The 18222-nt window shown below is 40.1% G+C and overlaps 1 protein-coding gene across 4 annotated transcripts in view; it reads left to right on the top strand.

Moving 5' to 3' along the window:
- The window catches only part of CRH (corticotropin releasing hormone), a 201015-nt gene that overhangs the window by 31910 nt on the left and 150883 nt on the right, over nucleotides 1-18222 (top strand). For all 4 annotated transcript variants that reach the window (XR_011421564.1, XR_011421565.1, XM_070222201.1 and 1 more), the window contains exon 3: nucleotides 2241-2340. The gene's annotated coding sequence lies outside the window, so the exon portion shown is untranslated. The remainder of the gene's footprint in view (nucleotides 1-2240; nucleotides 2341-18222) is intronic.

Raw genomic sequence — 18222 nt, forward strand, 5'->3', positions numbered from 1 at the left:
TTTTTAATTTGCCAGAACATATTTCTTCCCTTTAAATAAATCTACCCAAGAATTATCATTAGATTTTTATTAAAGTTCTCTTTAGGTTTTTTTCCCTCGTTCAGTCTGTCTCAATAGGAGCCAGTTGTTCAGGCGTGGTCCACAAACTCTTTGCTGGCTCTTGTCAGCTGGTGGGTTAGATCCCATAGGGAGCAGCGTGGTTCTCAGTGCTGGGGAGAGTCAGTGCGCTCTGGCTCTGGCTCCCCCTCTGGCAATCTCATCATCACCCCAGGCTTGGTGGGGGAAGCCAGTTTTCTCTGCAGTGGCTGAGTCCTCCTGGAGTTGTAAACAAGACTCCAAATGCGTGCGTCCTCCACTGGCTGCTCTGCTCAATTTCCTTGGGAATTAAGTGTTTCAGATGTGAGTAGGATTGCCTCTGTCTTTAACAGTGGGCCACCCTCCACACACACACACGCACACCCATTCCTCTTCCCCATTAGCTGTTTATTTTGCTTGTTAAATGATATTCAATGAAGCATGACGCATGGATGTATTCATAATACAGCCCAAACCTACCTTTCTGGCCCTTTTCCTACTCCTCCTCCATGCACAAAGTGTTTCATATGTACTGAATTGTTCTTCTGTTTCCTGAATACATGATATACTTACTCATTTCCAGATCTTCTGTCGGAAAGTGGGAGAAATAAGAATGAGAGTATTAAAAACAGAGATCCAGGTTGGCATCAGCCCTGAATCTGTCTCCCAACCACATTTTTAAAAACAAACTGAATTTTGTTCAGGATCACATAGCTAGGTTAGTTAATATTAAGATGTAGTGGAATATGAATCTTGGAAGGAAGGAGTGAGACTGGGAGGACAGTGTTGACAGGGGATTCCTGCAAGTGAGATGCAGGAATAGAGGCAGGGTACCTCAGGAGAGTTATTAGTTCATTCGTTCATTTAATGCGTATCAGTCTGAACTTCACCAGATGAATCAGGAGATGACAGGATAGAAATGGGTGAGGAATATTTGCAATAGAGAGTAGCTTCATCAAAGATCAGAGATGTGAAAGTGTATCATGTGTTTGGGAAAATATAACAATTCAGAACTGCTGAAACATTTGGAAAGAGAGCAGGAAATGAGGCTCTGAAGATCAGGTGGGGCCAGGTTGTGAAGGGGTTTGCGTTTCACACTTTGTGCTGTATTTAGTCAACCAACATTTACTGAAGACCTACTGTGTGTCAGGAGCCGCTAGCACTGGGGATATAGGAGTGAGAAAGACAGTGTTCCTGCTCTCCAGGAGCTATAAGAATTAAGGAGCTGATAAAATGAAGTGACTTAAGCCTGTAGATTGAGAAAGTTCACTCTAGTGGCAGAGAAAGGGAAAGAGACTGGAAGCAAGGAGTCCAGATAGGTAGGAGACAGCTGCCTTAGTTCCAGGGAGAAATGATGTGAGCTTAGACTATAGAGAACGATGGCTCTTGGCAGAGAAAATGTAATAGAGAGACATGCATGGGGCAAGGAGAAGGTCAAGGAGGCAGGACCTGGAGAGGAAGGCATGCCAATAGCCTCTAGCCGCATCCTTCCTTGTCTGGCCTAAAGATGGTGGTGATGTTGCTGCATTCACCTCCTGTTTTCGCTTCTTATGGGTTCTTGGAGAGAGAAAGTCCAACTGCCCATCTTGCCCCACTTGGCTTGAAGCATTGTATCGGTATTTCCAGTAAACACAGGATGTTGTTAGCTAGGTTAAAGTTCGCAGTCAACTAGTTCATAACTGACTTGTTGGAAATACTCTTATGGAGGAATTCCATTATTTTCTAAGTTTTTGTTAGAGCAGTTAGAGATCCCTTTGAGGCAATTCTGTGAATTATCTCATATAGCTGTTGTAAAAATAATTATTAAATAAGGCAATATTGTATGATTGCATGTATAAATATATGTAGTTTGAAATATTTAGAGGCTGTTAGTTTTTGTTATCTTCATTACTTTTAACAACTATAAAAATAAAGGGGAAATGGCAACTACCATTTTAACAAAGGATATTTTACCACATATCCTTTCTCTGTTCTTTCCTTCCTCTTGGCATCTTGTTTAAAGCTATTTTCTTACAATATGCAACAAAAGGGCTTATTCCCTTGACAATGTATTTAATCACAAATGATTTAGCAGACACTATGGATACCTTCCAAATAGTAATTTCTTCTAAGCAAATAAGTGTTGAGAGCATTTTGTTACATTATATTTTTCTCCCTGTTTACAGCTCCCAGGTCAGCCATATGTGTAAACTGTGTGCTGCAGCTTTCTACCAAGCCTCGGTGACAGCATCTCATGCTATTTGCAGCCTTGAAAATGGACACATGGTAGGATATCTTTATTTTTTCCCTTTTCCAGTTTGCCTAAATAAGGAGTCAACAAACACTTGGTGAATGCCTAATGTGACAGAATATCAAGTGCCATAAAAAGACAAGAGGGTGCCTGAATTTCAGGGAGTGTTAATTTAATTGAAAAGACAAAATGCCTTCCTGGGAAGAATATAAAAAGTGTGGCAGAACTTCCCAGACATTGTGATGTACCCTGGCACATGTATTTGCTCCCTTCCCATCGTACCCCAATGACTGGTCCCAATCCTCTTCACGGCCGTGTGCTTCCTAGTTATCATGTGTAGAAAAAGAAGGGAAATCATCTACCTCAGTATTTTGGGAATAAGATCCAGTGCCTCCCAGGAGAAAACAAGATCTGAATGAAATACCATCTAAATAGTGGAGAATAAAAGATTGAAAGGATATCTCAATATTTATGATGTCCTTTCTAATCTGTTTAGTAGTAACTAGTGGGAACAAAAAACGATAACTTACAAACTTGCTGTCTGCCAAGAGTGATAAAGCATAAGTTTAGTTAGAAAAAGCCAGTGTTTCCTTATTTGATGGTGCTGCCCCTTCTAGTTTATGTTCAGAGAAAAGGAGTGACTTCCCCAGGGAACCCTGTCCTCTGACTACTGTGTTTGGACTGGGGCCTCTGCTGTGCTCTCCTCCCACCAGCACCAGAGTCCAGGCCAGACTGGGTGCTTAGGATAATGCCAGAGAGTCACCAGAGCTGGCACTTTCTGATTCTGTACCATTTGCCCTCTCCTCTCCTGGGTCCTGTTCTCTTTAGGTTACAAACCTCAGGTCTGAGTCCATTTCAGAGATGCTGTGGACCAGTGACCTCAGACTCGGGCTCTCTCATAATCTTGGTAAGCTTATTTACCAAGACCAAGACCTTGATTTAATCATGTCTGGGAGGAAGCCTTGTTAAAATTGTACTGTCTGCATGATTTGATATTAGTTCTTTATATTTGTGTGCTAAGGGGTGATTAGCAGGGAGGGAGATTTCAAAGTTATAAAACCAATGTCCTCAGAAGAGATGGTTAGAATTTCAAATTGACAAAGTGCTTTGGTAGTTATCTGATTAATGCTTCTGACATGGAACGTTGACTGCTTTTATGTCCTTTGAATAAAAGGAGTATAAGGAACTATAGACAATTGGTGTATCTTTCAGACCATCACACATTTAGGGAGTCTTTGTAAAGAGGATCTGGAATCATTTGTTTTTAAATTTATTTTAATATTAGTTTCTTAAATAAAAAAGGAATAAATGTAGAACCAGCCCTGGTGGCCTAGTGGTTAAAGTTTGGCACTCACCACTTGGGCAGCCTGGGTTCGCTTCTTGGTCACAGAATCACACCGCCTGTCTGTCAGTTGCCATGCTAAGGCAGTGGTTCACATAGAAGAACTAGAACGACTTACAGCTAGGATATACAACCATGTACTGGGGCTTTGGGGAGGGGAGATAAGAAAAAAAAAGAGGAAGATTGGCAACAGATGTTGGCTCAGGGCGAATCTTTACCTAAAAAGAAAAAAAAGTCTTTCACTCAAAAAAAAAAAAAAGGAATAAATGTACAAGATGAAAAAGGGATAAATGTACAGTAAAAAGGAAGTCATTTCCTATGCCAGCCCATTAGGTTCCTACTCTCCGAACTTCCAGTGCCTCTGCCCACAAGCAACACGCTCTTACCAGTTTCTTGTATAAGGAGTCATATAAAACTGGTGAACCGTATGAAAATGAATGCTTGTTTTTATTGTTAACAGTGAAAACTTTGATTTATAGGCATTAAAAGGAAGAGCAAGCTCAAATGACACCACCTTTAGGAACTCCCTCCTTGGTTAAGCCAGGCAGATGTTGTTGTTACTGGACCAAACATGGGTCCCTTCTTGGGAGTTAAATCAAACTGCACCAGAAGTAGTTGTTTCACAAAGCAGAATTTTTATTTGCGGAATGCAACAAAGAAAAATGGAGATCATAGGGAATAATTTCACAAAGCTATGACCCCCCAAGCACGAGGAGGTGGGTATCTTTATTTGGGGTAGGAAATGAATATTCGCAGGGGTAGTTTCATCATTGCACGTAGAGGTGGGCATAAGCTTGCACATGCGTGGTTTGAAATCATGCTTTTACATTCATTGCATGATCTAAAAATGGCTGCTTTACACCTCCCAGAGGAGGGGAATTTATGATGTTAATGAGGGCAGATTACTTTAGTACAACTCTCTGCCCATCTGTGCAGGTGCCAGTCTTGCGGTTGCGGTCTGGGCTGGTCTGGTCCAGTTCAGAGCAGCTGGGTCCAGAGCGGTTGTCACTTAGAGCTTCTTCCTGGAACATAGCTGAAAACTGCAGAAGCTCAAGGCCCCAAGGTTTTAGATAAAGGAACACCTGCACCTTTCAAGAAGACAAGAGAATTATGTCAAACACAAAAGTTAGAGTTTAGGTGGGACAAGAGAAGCAGGTTAGGGTCCATGGCTTGTGACGTTGTTACTGCCTCCCAAAATCTTTCATGTCTTTTTATAAGTATCATTATCTTTTTATTGTGTCAAAACATACGTAACATAAAATTTTCAATTTTAATTATTTTTAAGTGTACAGTTAAGTGGCGTTATGTACATTCACATTATTATGCAACCATCACCACTATTCATTTCAGAACTTTTCCCTCATCCCAAACAGATACTAACTCCTCACTCCTTCTCCCCACAGTCCCTGGGAACCACTGCTCTACTTTCTGTCTCTGTGAATTTGACTGTTCTAGATGCCTCATATCAGTGGAATCATACAATATTTGTCTTGTTGTGTCTGGCTTATTTCACTTAGCATAATATCTTCAAGTTTCACCCATGTTGTAGCATGTGTCAGGATTTCCTTGCTTTTTAAGGCTGAATAATATTCCATTGTATGGATATGTGACATTTTATTTATCCGTTAATCTACTGATGAACATTTGGGTTGTTTCCACCTTTTGGCTAATGTGAATTAAGCTGCTGTGAACATGGGTGTACAGATATTTGTTTGAGTTCATGCTTTTAATTCTTTTGTGTCCTTCGTGTCTTTTTTCATAACATATTATGGTTTATTGTAGTTGATGCATAGATGCACAGATGCTTTAAATTCCCAGTTAGAGTCTAATCTCTTGAGAGAAGGGCTCATGATTTTTTTTCATTCACAGAGTCATTCGGTCATTTAACAATTATATATTGAGCACTTGCTGAGTCCTGGGCACTGTGCTAGACTTTGGGGACACAGAGTGCAATGATGAACATGACCTCTGTCCTCTTGCAGCATAGGTCCAGTGAGGGACATTTTTTTTTTCTAGTTGCATCTGGAACAATGCCTTGCAGTATCCAACAAATGTTTGTTGACTTGGTTGACTTATTGACTTCACGTGTCCTCTGTGGTTCCTGAGAGTGTCGTATCAGTGATTGGATAGCAGTAAAAATACTTGGAACAAATATAAGCTCTGTGAGTCTAGGAATCATGTCTTTCTTGTTCACTACTGTATTTCTAGGAAATAGGATGGTGTTGAGCACACAGTATGGGCTTGACAGTTTTTAAATACATGCTGATGATGTAATTTGTCCTAATGAACTCTGCCCATGTATTATGGATGGAAAAACTGAGGCGTTAACAAAAGCCAGAAAAGTAGTGACCAAGTCAGAAATAGAACCTGGGTCTCCTGACCTGCAGTCTGATGCTCTATGCTCTAGATCACACTAGTGTGTAAAATTGGAACTGATGTTCCACCTTTCTGCGAAAGATGTGAACTTTAATTAGGTGTAATCGCACAGTATGGAGCAGGTTTAAGGCCTTTACATTTCCTAAGAATGATAATGAATCTGATTCTAAAATAAGCTTGTTAAATGCTATTCTTAAATAAAAAAGATAGTAGCGTATGATGATGAATTGCTATCTGTGCTGTGAGGGGTGAGGTGTGACTAGGCTGCCCAGTTGGGAAGGCCTCCCCAAGCCTTAGCTAACTTTATATGTATTTTCTCTGCTCATTCAGCCCAGCCTCATTCTTGGAGTTTGGAAATGATGTATAATTCTTGACCGTCAATGAATTATTTAAGCCTTTTGGGTCTTTTTGAGCAATCTGGTTTGGAAACATTTAATCCTGTGTTATATGAGTTGAAGTTCAAATCGCTTTATTTCATTAGGAATTCTGGCTCAATTTTTCATGAGGGAGAAGGTTGAGGTACTTCATTATTAAAAAGTTTTTGGATTATTTGTGAATCTTAAAGCCAAGCTGTTCTAAAAGTTTAAGATATTTCGGTTTCAAAAGAGTCTCCAGTATTTGAAGTGTGTAAATTCATTTTGTAATAAATCCTAAGGAGGGCACATACTGGAAACCCAAGGAGAGCATAGACTAAATTCACACCCAACTTCAGCTGATCAAGTCCTAAAACTATCATTAGTCTGCTGGAGTAGATGACCTTAATTCATAAGGCAAACCATTTTGTGTCTATAAATGTAAAGCGTTTGACATTTTAAGAACAGTGAACTGAGCAGAAATTCTTCAGAACAACTTGAAGAGAACAGAGTGCCACCAGTGCTGGCCCCAAAGTTAAAAAGGACTTGGATACTGTTGGAAAAGGAAGAAACCTGAAGGTCAGACTGGTCTTCTGTTGATGCTCAGGCTTTCTAGATAATGAAATACGTTTTTCCCTTTGTGACAATAGGAATGCTCTGAAGCCTTCAGATGTACTATAATTTGTCATAAGAATTCAGATATTCCATCCATTTTGTTGTGGTTGTGGTGTGTTTCCTGTCGTATACTTTTCTAGAATCAGGAGTAGGAAGATAAAATGACCAAGTGGTAGCCCGTGATGTTTGGTCCTTCACTACCAATCTTATGTAATTTGGGCAAAATATGTACAAGTGTGTGTTGTGATAGGAAGAGTCAGAGCAATAACTAGAGATCATATGGTGAAATCAAATAAATGAAAATAGATTTTTGTCAAAAGTGCTTGTCTTGGTGACTGATTCAATTTTGATGTGTTGGTTTCCTTGGTGCTGCCCTGTCTGTGTCCCAGAGAGTGACGGGGCTCTTCCTCCAGCAGGCCACCTTTCTTCCCTACCCAACACATGTAGTGAGAGACCTGAGCTGAAGTGAGAGAGCCTCCTTGTCAATGAGCTTCTCCCCAGATCTTGCCAGTCAACTGTCAGAGCCCATGGAGGAGAGCTCAGCAGTTCTCATTGTTTTACATTGTCACTTACATGTATCCTTCAGAAGAGGGTTTGACATTTTGTAATACAGGTGAAGAGAGGCAACCAGGGAGAACTGAGAACTCTCCTCAGGGAGAACTGATGCTGGAGGTAGGAGGAAAATGTGGGAGGACAAATATAGGGTTGAATATTCTCCCCAACATCTAAAACAGTGAACAGAAAGCTAACACCGTGGCAGTCCTAGCCTCCAGCAACATAAACAACTTCTTGAGGGCCCATGTACTATGTCAAGTGCTTTGCAGCTAGTACCTCGTAAAATTCTGACAGCATTCCATGAAGTAGGCATTATCAGCTGTCTCTACTTTACAGACAAGAAAACCAAGGTCCACAGAGAGTAACTTTCCTGAGATTACGCAGCAAGAAAGGGCAGAAATCAAAATTTAAACTCAGGTGTGATCTGACTCTAAAACTGCTCTGCCATTCTGCATCTCCAGAATAACGTATGCCCCTTCTCCAGCCCCCGGACAGCTCCACAAAGAGTCTGCATATGGGCTGAAAACTACCTCCCTAAGATTAGTTAAGTGGCTGGCTGGAGCCCCAGGCCACTCCTCTGCTTCCAAAGGAGTTTGGCAGAAATGATAACTAGGTATGGATCCTGAATATCTGAATTTTCTTTACATCATGGGAATTGCTTTACAGAATATTTAGGCTCCTATTGTCCAGCAGAGAAGAGAGTTTGCCAGCCCTCTATTTTTACAGCTCCACATATTCGTATGCAGTTGCCATCAAGTTGTTACTTTAATACCACAGTCAATCATATATAACGTTACAGCAAAACACACCTGACATGCTCATTAAAACAAATATCACATTTGCATAATCACTGTCAATAGAAAGATACACACACAGAGGCAGCTGGAAAACTAATGAGGTTTGTTCAAGCAGCAGCCACTGTCCTCATGGCACACATACAGGAACTTTCATGGGACTTCTCAGCCCCCTCTAGCCTTCCTGCTCTCACTTCTCTTAGAAGAAGGGTCTAGACTAGTATTGTTAACTGGAAAATTGTAGAGGAGAATGGAAGGGAGCAATCTGATGAAAACTGAAGCTAGCAGTGAGAGAAGGTGACATTACTGGAAAAAAGGAGTATTTCAGAGGGGGTATTACTAAATAGGAGTGAGGCCAAAGGAGGGCCTCAGGCAGGGCCATCACCTGATGTGATATGATGGTTTCATGTATTTGAAGAAGGGAGCGATTTATTCAGTGCTGCTCCCAAGGGCAGAATGGAGCCTGCCAAACCAGGGCCTACACACAGTGGAACAGGTGTGACAGTCCAAACCCTGTAATCTGACCAATGCCCAGGAACAAGGAGTGCAGGGAGGTCTAGATATGCAGAATATTCCATGATTTCCAAAGTGCTTTCAATGAGTCATCATCTTTGATCATCCCTCCACTGCGAGATAGGTGCTATTATCCCCCTTTTTGCAGATAAGGACCTCAGGTGTGCAAATAATAAGCAAGCTACTTGAGCTCACATATCCAGGAAGTGTCAAAATGGGGACTGGAACTCAGGACTTCTGACTCTAAGACCAAAAAAGTGGACGTTCTAACAGATATGCAGAGCATTGCCTTGCTTTGGTGGGAGGGAGAAGCTCTAGCAGCAGGAAGCAGAGGCCCTGTCGTGGAACTAGGATTTAGTGGTAGGTCTTGAGTGTCTAGAAGGACCCCTTACTTGCCCCTAGTGGCAAGTAAGCATCCCAAGATCTCATAACCAGAAGATCCCGAGGGCCAAGGCAGGGAGAATGGGGACCAAGACGGCAGTCAGTTTGATAAAGCACTGTGCTGGGCTCTTTTCAACAATCTGGGGGAGGTGGGATTATGATATCCATTTAAAAGGATTGGGTCAGCATTGGGGCAGGGCTGGATCTACTGTGGGTAGTAGTAAAGTGGACTCTGCCAGAGGGGCAGGGACAGAAGCGGCTCATCCCAGGACCGAGGAGAGAGATGCAGGTGGAGGCTAACCATATAAGACCACTGTCCAGCAAGGAAACCGGCTGTCTTGTGAAACAGGTGGTTGCAGGGGATGCAGTAGAGGGGAGCCCTATGTTGGGGAAGTAGTGGGAGATTACATGACACTGAAGGTCCCTTCCAAATTGCAGCATCTATAATTCTATAAATAAAGTGCTGCCGGTAAGATCTTTATCAGTGGGCTTATTGGGTACCTACAAGCTTCCTCACCACACCATGGTTTCTCAGAGGCTCTCACTCTTCCCCAAAACAGTTCCCATAATGGCTGCAGATGGATCCTGATCCTAAACATAGCCATCTATCAAAAGCTAATAGCCCCACCCTCTCAATCACAGCTACTCACCACTCAGCTTTGTGCAGGCTAGTATGTCCTGAATAGGGATATCCTCCATCTGGTAAGTTTCTCAAGGGCAAGGACCATTCTCTGAATTCCCAGTGCAAGTGCTAGAGCCTGGTTCATAGTTGAATGACTGGAGAGTGATGAATGAATGAATGAATGAATGAGCGAATGAGCATAGTTGCCAAAGAAGACTTGGGAGAGGAAGGTGGCGTTATCTCCAGGATCATTTAATCCTATTCAAGGACCTAATTTAACCAAAATCCAGTGCTTCTAAAATACACGATCATCTCCCATTCAGCCTATATTGTGAACTGGGAGAGAGTAATTGTGAAGTCATACCTCAGAAGGACCCCCCCCTCCCCCCAGGGTAGTCCCTCCATAGCTTTAAACTAGTCTACAGACTTTTCTTTGGACTTCAGCACCTAGCATGGTCCCTTTGACATAGAATGTGCTCTGCAAATGTCTGTGATAGTGACTAAGTGCTGAAAGTCCTTGCAGTAAGTCAGTTTCATGTATTCAGTGGTTTCCTTGCCCGGGCTCTGAGAACCCGATATAATAAGGCTCTACAGTTTGTGGGAATTGTGAATCATGAAAGCTTGTCCTATACTTGAATGGAATATAAGTTCTCCACTTAGGGACGCTGCAACTGGGGTGCAGAAATCCACCGTAACTTTATTTACAACGTAGTTTGAGTCTCTAACAGATCCATGCTCAGAATCTGATGTGTTTTTTTTCCTTTTTAAACATGATTCATTCAAGTATTCTTTTTGTGACTCCCCTTTATCTAAGATTCTTTTAGGGTAAATTGTTATGTGCAAATAAACTTTTAAAAATTAAAAAAAACCCTCATACTAATCTTGCTTCTGAGCTCATCACTGTTTCACTAAGATCACCAGTGACCTCCAGTCACTAAATTGAGTGTTGAATTCTCCCTCCCAGAAAATACTTCCCCCCCGGCTAACACTATATTCTGGTTTTCCTCTCAGTTATGTGGCTTCTCCCTTCCCAGTATCTTTCACGGCTTATACTTCTATATTTAGAGGTTAAATTGTTGGAATTTGTAAGAGCTTGGCTCTAGGCCTCTTCCTTTTTTTTTTTTTTGAAGATTGATCTTGAGCTAACATTTGTTGCCTTTTTTTTCTTTCTTCTTCTCCCCAAAGCCCCCCATTACATAGTTGCATATTCTAGTGGTAGGTCCTTCTAGTTCTGCTATGTGGGATGCCGTCTCAGCATGGCTTGATGAGCAGTGCTAGGTCCGTGCCCAGGATCTGAACCGGAGAAACCCTGGGCTGCCGAAGCGGAGCACCCGAACTTAACCACTGGGTCACAGGGCTGGCCCTCTAGGCCTCTTCTTTCCTAACTCTACATTTGTTCCATACCGTGGCTTCAATTACCTTCCATATGCCAATGACTTTCAAATTTCTATCTTCAGCTCAGATCCCTTCTCTAAGCTCCAGACCCATTTACTGCTTTGACATCCCAATTTAGATATTTTATAGCACTTTTAACTCAATTTGGCCAAAACTGAACTAGTAAAATTTTCTTGCAGTGTTTTCTATTCCAGCCAATGGCGTCATCAACTAGTGTTTACATGAGCTATCAGCTTTGGAGCCATTCTTGACTCTTTATTCTTCTCCCTAACCTCCAGACAAAGTCCTGTTGATTCTACCTCCTAAGTGCTTTTCAAATCCATTCCCTTATGTTCATCTTCATTGCCATCATTCTAATCTAGGTATGTAGCATCAGTCACCTGGGCTACTAAAGTAGTTTACTGATTGGTTCCAATTTCTCTACTCTGATCTCTAATCCAGATTCCACAGTGAGCTTCCTAAAATACATCTCTGATCACACCACTTCTTTGCTTAAATCCCTCCATGGATTCTATCCTACTGATCTTAGGGTAAATATCAGAATCTTTGAGGAAACCTACAAGGCATGGTCTGGCCCCTGCCTACTTGGCCAAACCTCATCTTGCCTTATCTTTTACTTCTCCTCTCTGTGCTCTAGCTACAGTGATTGGAGCCACAAGCCTTCCTATTTAGTTCAATCTTCGTATATTACAGAAGAGGCAACAGACTAAGGGATACTAAATGATTTGCTTAAGGTCAAAGCAGACTCTTATCTTCCTGGTCAGTGCTCCTTCTACCACACAGCCTGCACTGCTTTAGTTCATGAGTGTTATCCTATTCTAATGTGACCAAGAGAGCCCCACAGAAAAGAAGGAACCAAATAGTGTGTGACTGCTTATTCAGCTCTAGTGAAACCATTGATTTTACTTAATTAAGTTCTTTTTAAAAATCCGGGATATAGTCGGAGTTTGTAAAGCTAATAATAGTGTCTTTCTTTGGATGAAAAGTCTTTAGAAATCTACAGTCCATGAAATCATATTTGAAAAATGCTCATGTATTATTCTTGGCTAATGATAGGATGATAATGTGAAATAAAGATTAAAGGTCAGTTGTCAAGTGTAGCTATTAGCCAAAAAAGTCTTCCAGGCAGTGTTTCCTGAAACCTTTTGAGCACTGACATAGTTGATGAACAGAATAAGTTTGAGCTGTGAATCATTAGAGCCTCCTGTCCAACAAGGTTTCCTGGGGTAGCAGCCTGGATGTGTTCAAGTCCTGAGTTATCTGATGTTCCTTTGTTAAACTGCCTCAAAGTGTACTTTGTCACCCTGTTATTGATGGAAGGCCAAAATGACAGTGCTCAATTGTGAAAAGCTTTGGGGACTATTATGGGAAAGTGCTTATTTCGAGAATTAATTCCCTTCGCTGCCACGGAGACCGAGTTAATGCTTTCACTCAGTTGGGAAGATATGGACAGTCTATAAGAATGATCTTGACGTGGGAAATGATGAAGTGATCTTTGTGAAAAGTGTAATGGATGTCATATTGTGAATAGCTGAGCTCTATTCAATGAGTCTGTGGTTGGGTATTGAAGAGAGAAGCATTTTCAGCCTCTTTATCCTCTAGGATTTTCTAAAACTTTAGAATTTTAAAAACAAGCATTAGAAATGACCCCTCTGAAGTACTTTTTAAGTTTACCAAAAGTTACCATGGCAACTAAATTACTGCATGACTAAAGGAAGTGTGTTTAATGACATTTTTCAGTTCATTTGCAAGTTCCCTGTGTATTAAAAAGAAAATGCCAGGGATTGAGACTATCATGCTCTTTGTTAAGGAAGAGAATGAACATTCTCGGGAGGAAGTGTATACTCTTAGCAATATGAAGGAAGTATGTCAAAAGCCTCCACATTCATCTTCACGTAAGCACCTGATGATATTAAAAGAATGAAATTGTTCAATGGGACACCCTTACTCCTTGCAAGGGAGTCAGAAAGGCAGATTTTTAACTACAGTAATGGCTTTGGGATGATCTGGCGGTAGCTTCTTCTCTACAGACATTTTTGTGTACACCTAAGTTCTATGCATTGAATTTCATACCATACTGGGTGATATTTTTCATGATCCAAAAGTGGAAGCGGGAACTAAAGTCAAGCCTTATTTCACATATTCAGAGGATGTTATATAATTACTGCCCTCGAATTTTACTTCAAGTTTTATAGACTAAGTTTTTTGCCATTTATATGTATATTCTAAGAAAACTCCTTGTGTCTTTGTAATGTACTGCAAGCATTTATCATTAAAACACACTAGACTTTGGTGAAGAAAATGGCAACAAAGCTATTTGAAATGGAAGTTTTTCTTTTATTTTCTAAATTAAAGTGTTTATAACAAGTGCGGATGTGTATCATTTCAACCTGGATTCATTTATTTGTACATCCAGGGGATTTTTCTTCCTTGACTCCATTTGAAATTACCACGCCATTATATGCTTAGAAGTATCAATTCTAATGGTTGGAAGGAACTTTAAAGATAATCTAGCTTGACCCTTCATACCCACCTAGCCTCAGTTCTAATACTTCTCATCTAATAGGGCCCGCACTATCCCCAGAGACAGACCAGTCTTTAGACTTTGCAACCTTGAAGTGACTGGTAAGTAGATGAGATGTTCAGAGAAAGAGACTCCACAGAGTGGAGAAGCATTAGAGGATTTTCATTGATTCATAGACCCTCAGGTAGTTCTGGAACTTCCCACTGCTGTGAAATTCACTACTTCCTGTGGCGGCAGCTTAGCTTTTGAACCACTCATTGAATAGTTCTTCCTATGTTTAATGAAAAACCATTTGTCTCCCTGTAACTTGGACTCATTGGTCCCAGTTCTTTCATCTGTGTGACAACCTTCAAATATTTGAACATACCAATCCCACGTTCTTTTCAAGATGACTCTTCTCCTAGCTAAATCTTCTCAGTTCTGTTAATGATTTTTATATGAAATAAACGCAGAGAAAATCCATTGGCTTGTGTCCTTCATTGTGCTTAAAAATGTTTAAACCATTTTTTTTTTGAGAATCTTACCTTTGCTAGGCATTGTGTTTAGCATTTTGCCTTTAGAGTACAGTAAATATTACTAGGTGTTTTATCATTGAATTCTCACAATAGTCCCATGAGATATGCATTATTAATGTCTCCATTTGGCAGATAAGGAAACTAAAGCCCAGAGTGGTGAACCAACATGCCTGAGTTGCTGAAGTTCCAATTCCCATCTTTCAAACTCTGAATTCCATGTTTTTAATTATCACAATAGATTGGTTCTAATTTATTAATGGGCCTATTTACGGGTCTTGTCTGGAATCAAATGCATGACTCTAGGTAAGATCACACCTGCACAGAGCAGAGTAGAGCTCCCTTTATTTTGGAGACTTTGCTTCTGATAATGTAGCCAAAATCTCATTAGTTCTTTGGCAAGCACATCATGCTGTTGATAATTGAACAGTCCCTTGGTTCTTAAAATATGTGCTCTTATCAGAATATGTCCTCCCAATTATACTTGCATGATTTATGTTTTGGACATGACTGTAGGAATTTGCAGTTATATTTATTAACTTTCATCTTGTTATACTTGGCTCATAATTTAGGATCTAAATTTTGGCATCTAACACCATTAGCTTTTTTCTTGCTTTCCCGTCAGAGGCCAGGGTTCCTCAGAAGTTTCAGTGGTAGATTCTGTATTGTGTTTTCATTTTGATAACAATTTAAGAAATAAGAATAAACATTTTCTGGCCAATCTGAATTACCATCTTATTATCAAATACAGATACACAATTTCAAAACCAGCTTTTGTGCTGTTACTTTAGTTGTTAGAAGCTACTGAGAATAGACTAGAGGAAAACAGTACACAAATGATGCGTTACACTCCAGGAAAAGGTCATAGCCATCATTGTGCACTGAGAAAATGCAGTTTTCCTAGCAGTTGGAATATGGTAGGTCAACTGAGTCATCATACAGATGGTAGTATGATTGTGTGGGACTCAACCTGTGTCATAGCTCAGTTAGTACCACTTTCATGTTGGCTATTTGGTTTCAGCAAGATATAATGTATCACACTATATTAATTCAATTTGCATTTTATTTGATTTTGTCATAAAAGCAATAAATCCTATAGCTAACGTTAACTGATCATTCATTAATACTTTATGTGGATTATTTAATTTAATCTCAAAGCAACCTATCTAATAGGAATTATTATCATTTCTGTTTTATAGATGAGGAAACCAAAGCCTACACAGTTTAAATAACACTCAAGGAGACACAGGAAATAGAGTTTGAACTCAGACATTCTGATTTTAAGTGCCCAATCTCTTAGCTATTATTTTCTATTTATTTTGTTTTTATGGTTGTACAAGAACTAGAAATGTAAGGTATATATAGTTATTTTTGTATTTGTGTATAGTTAAGTAATGTATAATAAAAGCAATTTAATTTAGCTTTAGGCATTTGCAAACACTTTTTTTTTTTTTTCAAAAGAGGTCATTATATATATTTGATAAACTCTGTCAAGGGCATATTTAATCAAAATTATATGACAAGCAGAGCTCAGTCTGTGAGACTTGAGTGGGTTGGAAATCCCAGGGCCATGTACTGTGGAGGAGAGGGACTGGCCATGGCTGTAAACCACGCTGTCCAGGGTGATGGTCTATTCACTAGGCCATGAGCTTCCTGAGGCTAGGACTGTTACACCAGCGAAGTGCTAGAATGAAGATGGGAATTCTTGGCTGACTGATCACTCAGAGTCAGAAAGGAAAGACTTACTCTATATAAGTTATGAAGACATGAAATATGTTTTAGAAAGATTAAATAAAAGAGAGTAAAACATTTAACATTTTATTAATGAAATAAAATTTACATATACAAAACAACTTGGTCCACCAAACTCCATGTCCTGCTTCATAGCATGGTCTTTGGAAGAAACCCTGGAGCTATTGTAGTGGTGTGATTCTCAGGTTCACAGCGTTGGGTGGGTTTCAGGCTAGCTTCAGTACGGTTACCTATTCCCACCTTCTGCTCTGGACATTCCAATTTTGTAGATATGGGGTGAGTCTGGGAATTTGTACTGAAATCCAGAACTCCTCATGTGAGTTAGTTGTGTAGCCAAATTTGGGAACCACTGACCCAGACCATCTCCATCACTGTGTGACTGAGATTAGTACAATTCATCAAATATTTTCAGTTCTTCCTCCTGTCTAATCACATGGTAGGTTGCCATCCTGGCCTTTTTGTGGTTCTGGCCAGTAAGCCGTGAGCAGAAATGATCTGTGTCTCTTTAAACCAGGAGTATTTAATTGTTGATACTAGACCCTCAGGGCACTCTCTTTGCCTCTGGCATGGGGATCAGAAACAGTCAAAATGACGACTGTTTCATCAGTCCAGGTCCCTGAGTGACCACAGTGAGCAAAGCCACCCTGACACCTGCAGAGGACATGAGTATGGGCAAGAAATACACCTTTGCAGTTTTTAGCCACAAGGCATAGAATAAACCTATTATGACCGACAGATCATAATATTTATTTGTATTTTATTGAAGTAGTCCATGTATAATTAAAACATCAAATTGTGCTAAAGACATTTATTTAAAAAGTCCTTTGTTCCTCCTTTCTCAATTCCCTAGTTTGCTTCCCAGAGGCAACTGTTTTTAATCTTTCACCTTGTTATATCAGGGTTATTTTGCATCATATTTCTTTCTTTTTATTTTTATGGGATGAGAGGGAGATAGGAGCCCTTGCAGGTATGTAAGTGAGGATGACCTGGATTTCTAATACTTCAGAGTGTGACACCAGGGACCTCAGTGTGACTCACCTGGAAGGTCATCCTTCAGGGAAGCATTAAATAAGAGTTTCCAGTTAACCTATGACCTGCAGGATCATAAATCCTTCCAGAAAATCCAGGGAGAGGTTTGCAGATGCCAGTGAAGGGAAGAAAATCCCATGTAAGGATAGCATAGTAAATAGAAGGGTTACCTTATATGTAGACCTCCCCAAAAAGGGAAGATGAGCCCAGGAAACTCTGAAGAGAGAAAGTATTTAGGCCACTCAGATCCAACCATATTTCTAAATAATACAATTGTCATGTTATTTCTTGATTTATCCTGTTAGATGTTAATTTCTTGTTTTGGTGGTTGAGTACTCTCTTACACCATGGTCATCTAATTTCCCTGACCCTAAAATCCAAATATTATATTTTTTGATTAAAGAATGAGTTTTACATTATTATGATTATGTAAAATGATTCACTCTTGAGCCAAGAAGTGTTCTCCAATTATGTTTCCTTTCTTAAACAACGGTCTTTCTTTCCTAGAGTTGATAACTGCCTATGTTTTTTCAGTTTTTCATTTGCTTAGTTTTCTGTATATCTATCACTATCCCTGCCTTCTCCTCCACCCCCCGATATTCCATATATTTGGCTTAGCAATAGTTTTTCCAAAATCTCCAACATATCACATAATACATAAGGTCTGTCTGCCCTCAAGCCCCCTCTCTCACAGTCTCTTGCCCTCTTGCTCAGATAGGACTGGTGTGCTCTAGATCTGCTCGACCACAGGCAGCTTGGGATTTCTTTTGTTATTTTCTTGTGTTAGATACCATATCTTCGTTTTTCTTAGAACTCCCTTAAATTTCGGAAGCCCTTACTTCAGTTGCTTCCCAGAAAAGGGTGCATGAGAGATAATTTTTTGAGTACTTGTTTAAAAATGGAAGGGCAGAATAAAGACATTTTCAAATGTTTGGCTGGATATATAAGTCTAGGTTAGAAACGATTTTTTTCTCAGAACTCTGAAGGCACTTTCCATCATTTTTGTCTAGAATCTAGTCTTGCTATTGAGCATCTAATGACATTTTGATGATTCCATCCCTTTGTATATGACTTTGTAAGGACATTTTAGGTATCTATGATGTTCTGAAATTTCGTAATGATGAGCTGTAGTATAGATGTTTTTATTCATTGTG

The sequence above is a fragment of the Equus caballus genome, chromosome 9, assembly GCF_041296265.1.
Source record: "Equus caballus isolate H_3958 breed thoroughbred chromosome 9, TB-T2T, whole genome shotgun sequence".
In the NCBI taxonomy this organism is placed as follows: Eukaryota; Metazoa; Chordata; class Mammalia; order Perissodactyla; family Equidae; genus Equus; species Equus caballus.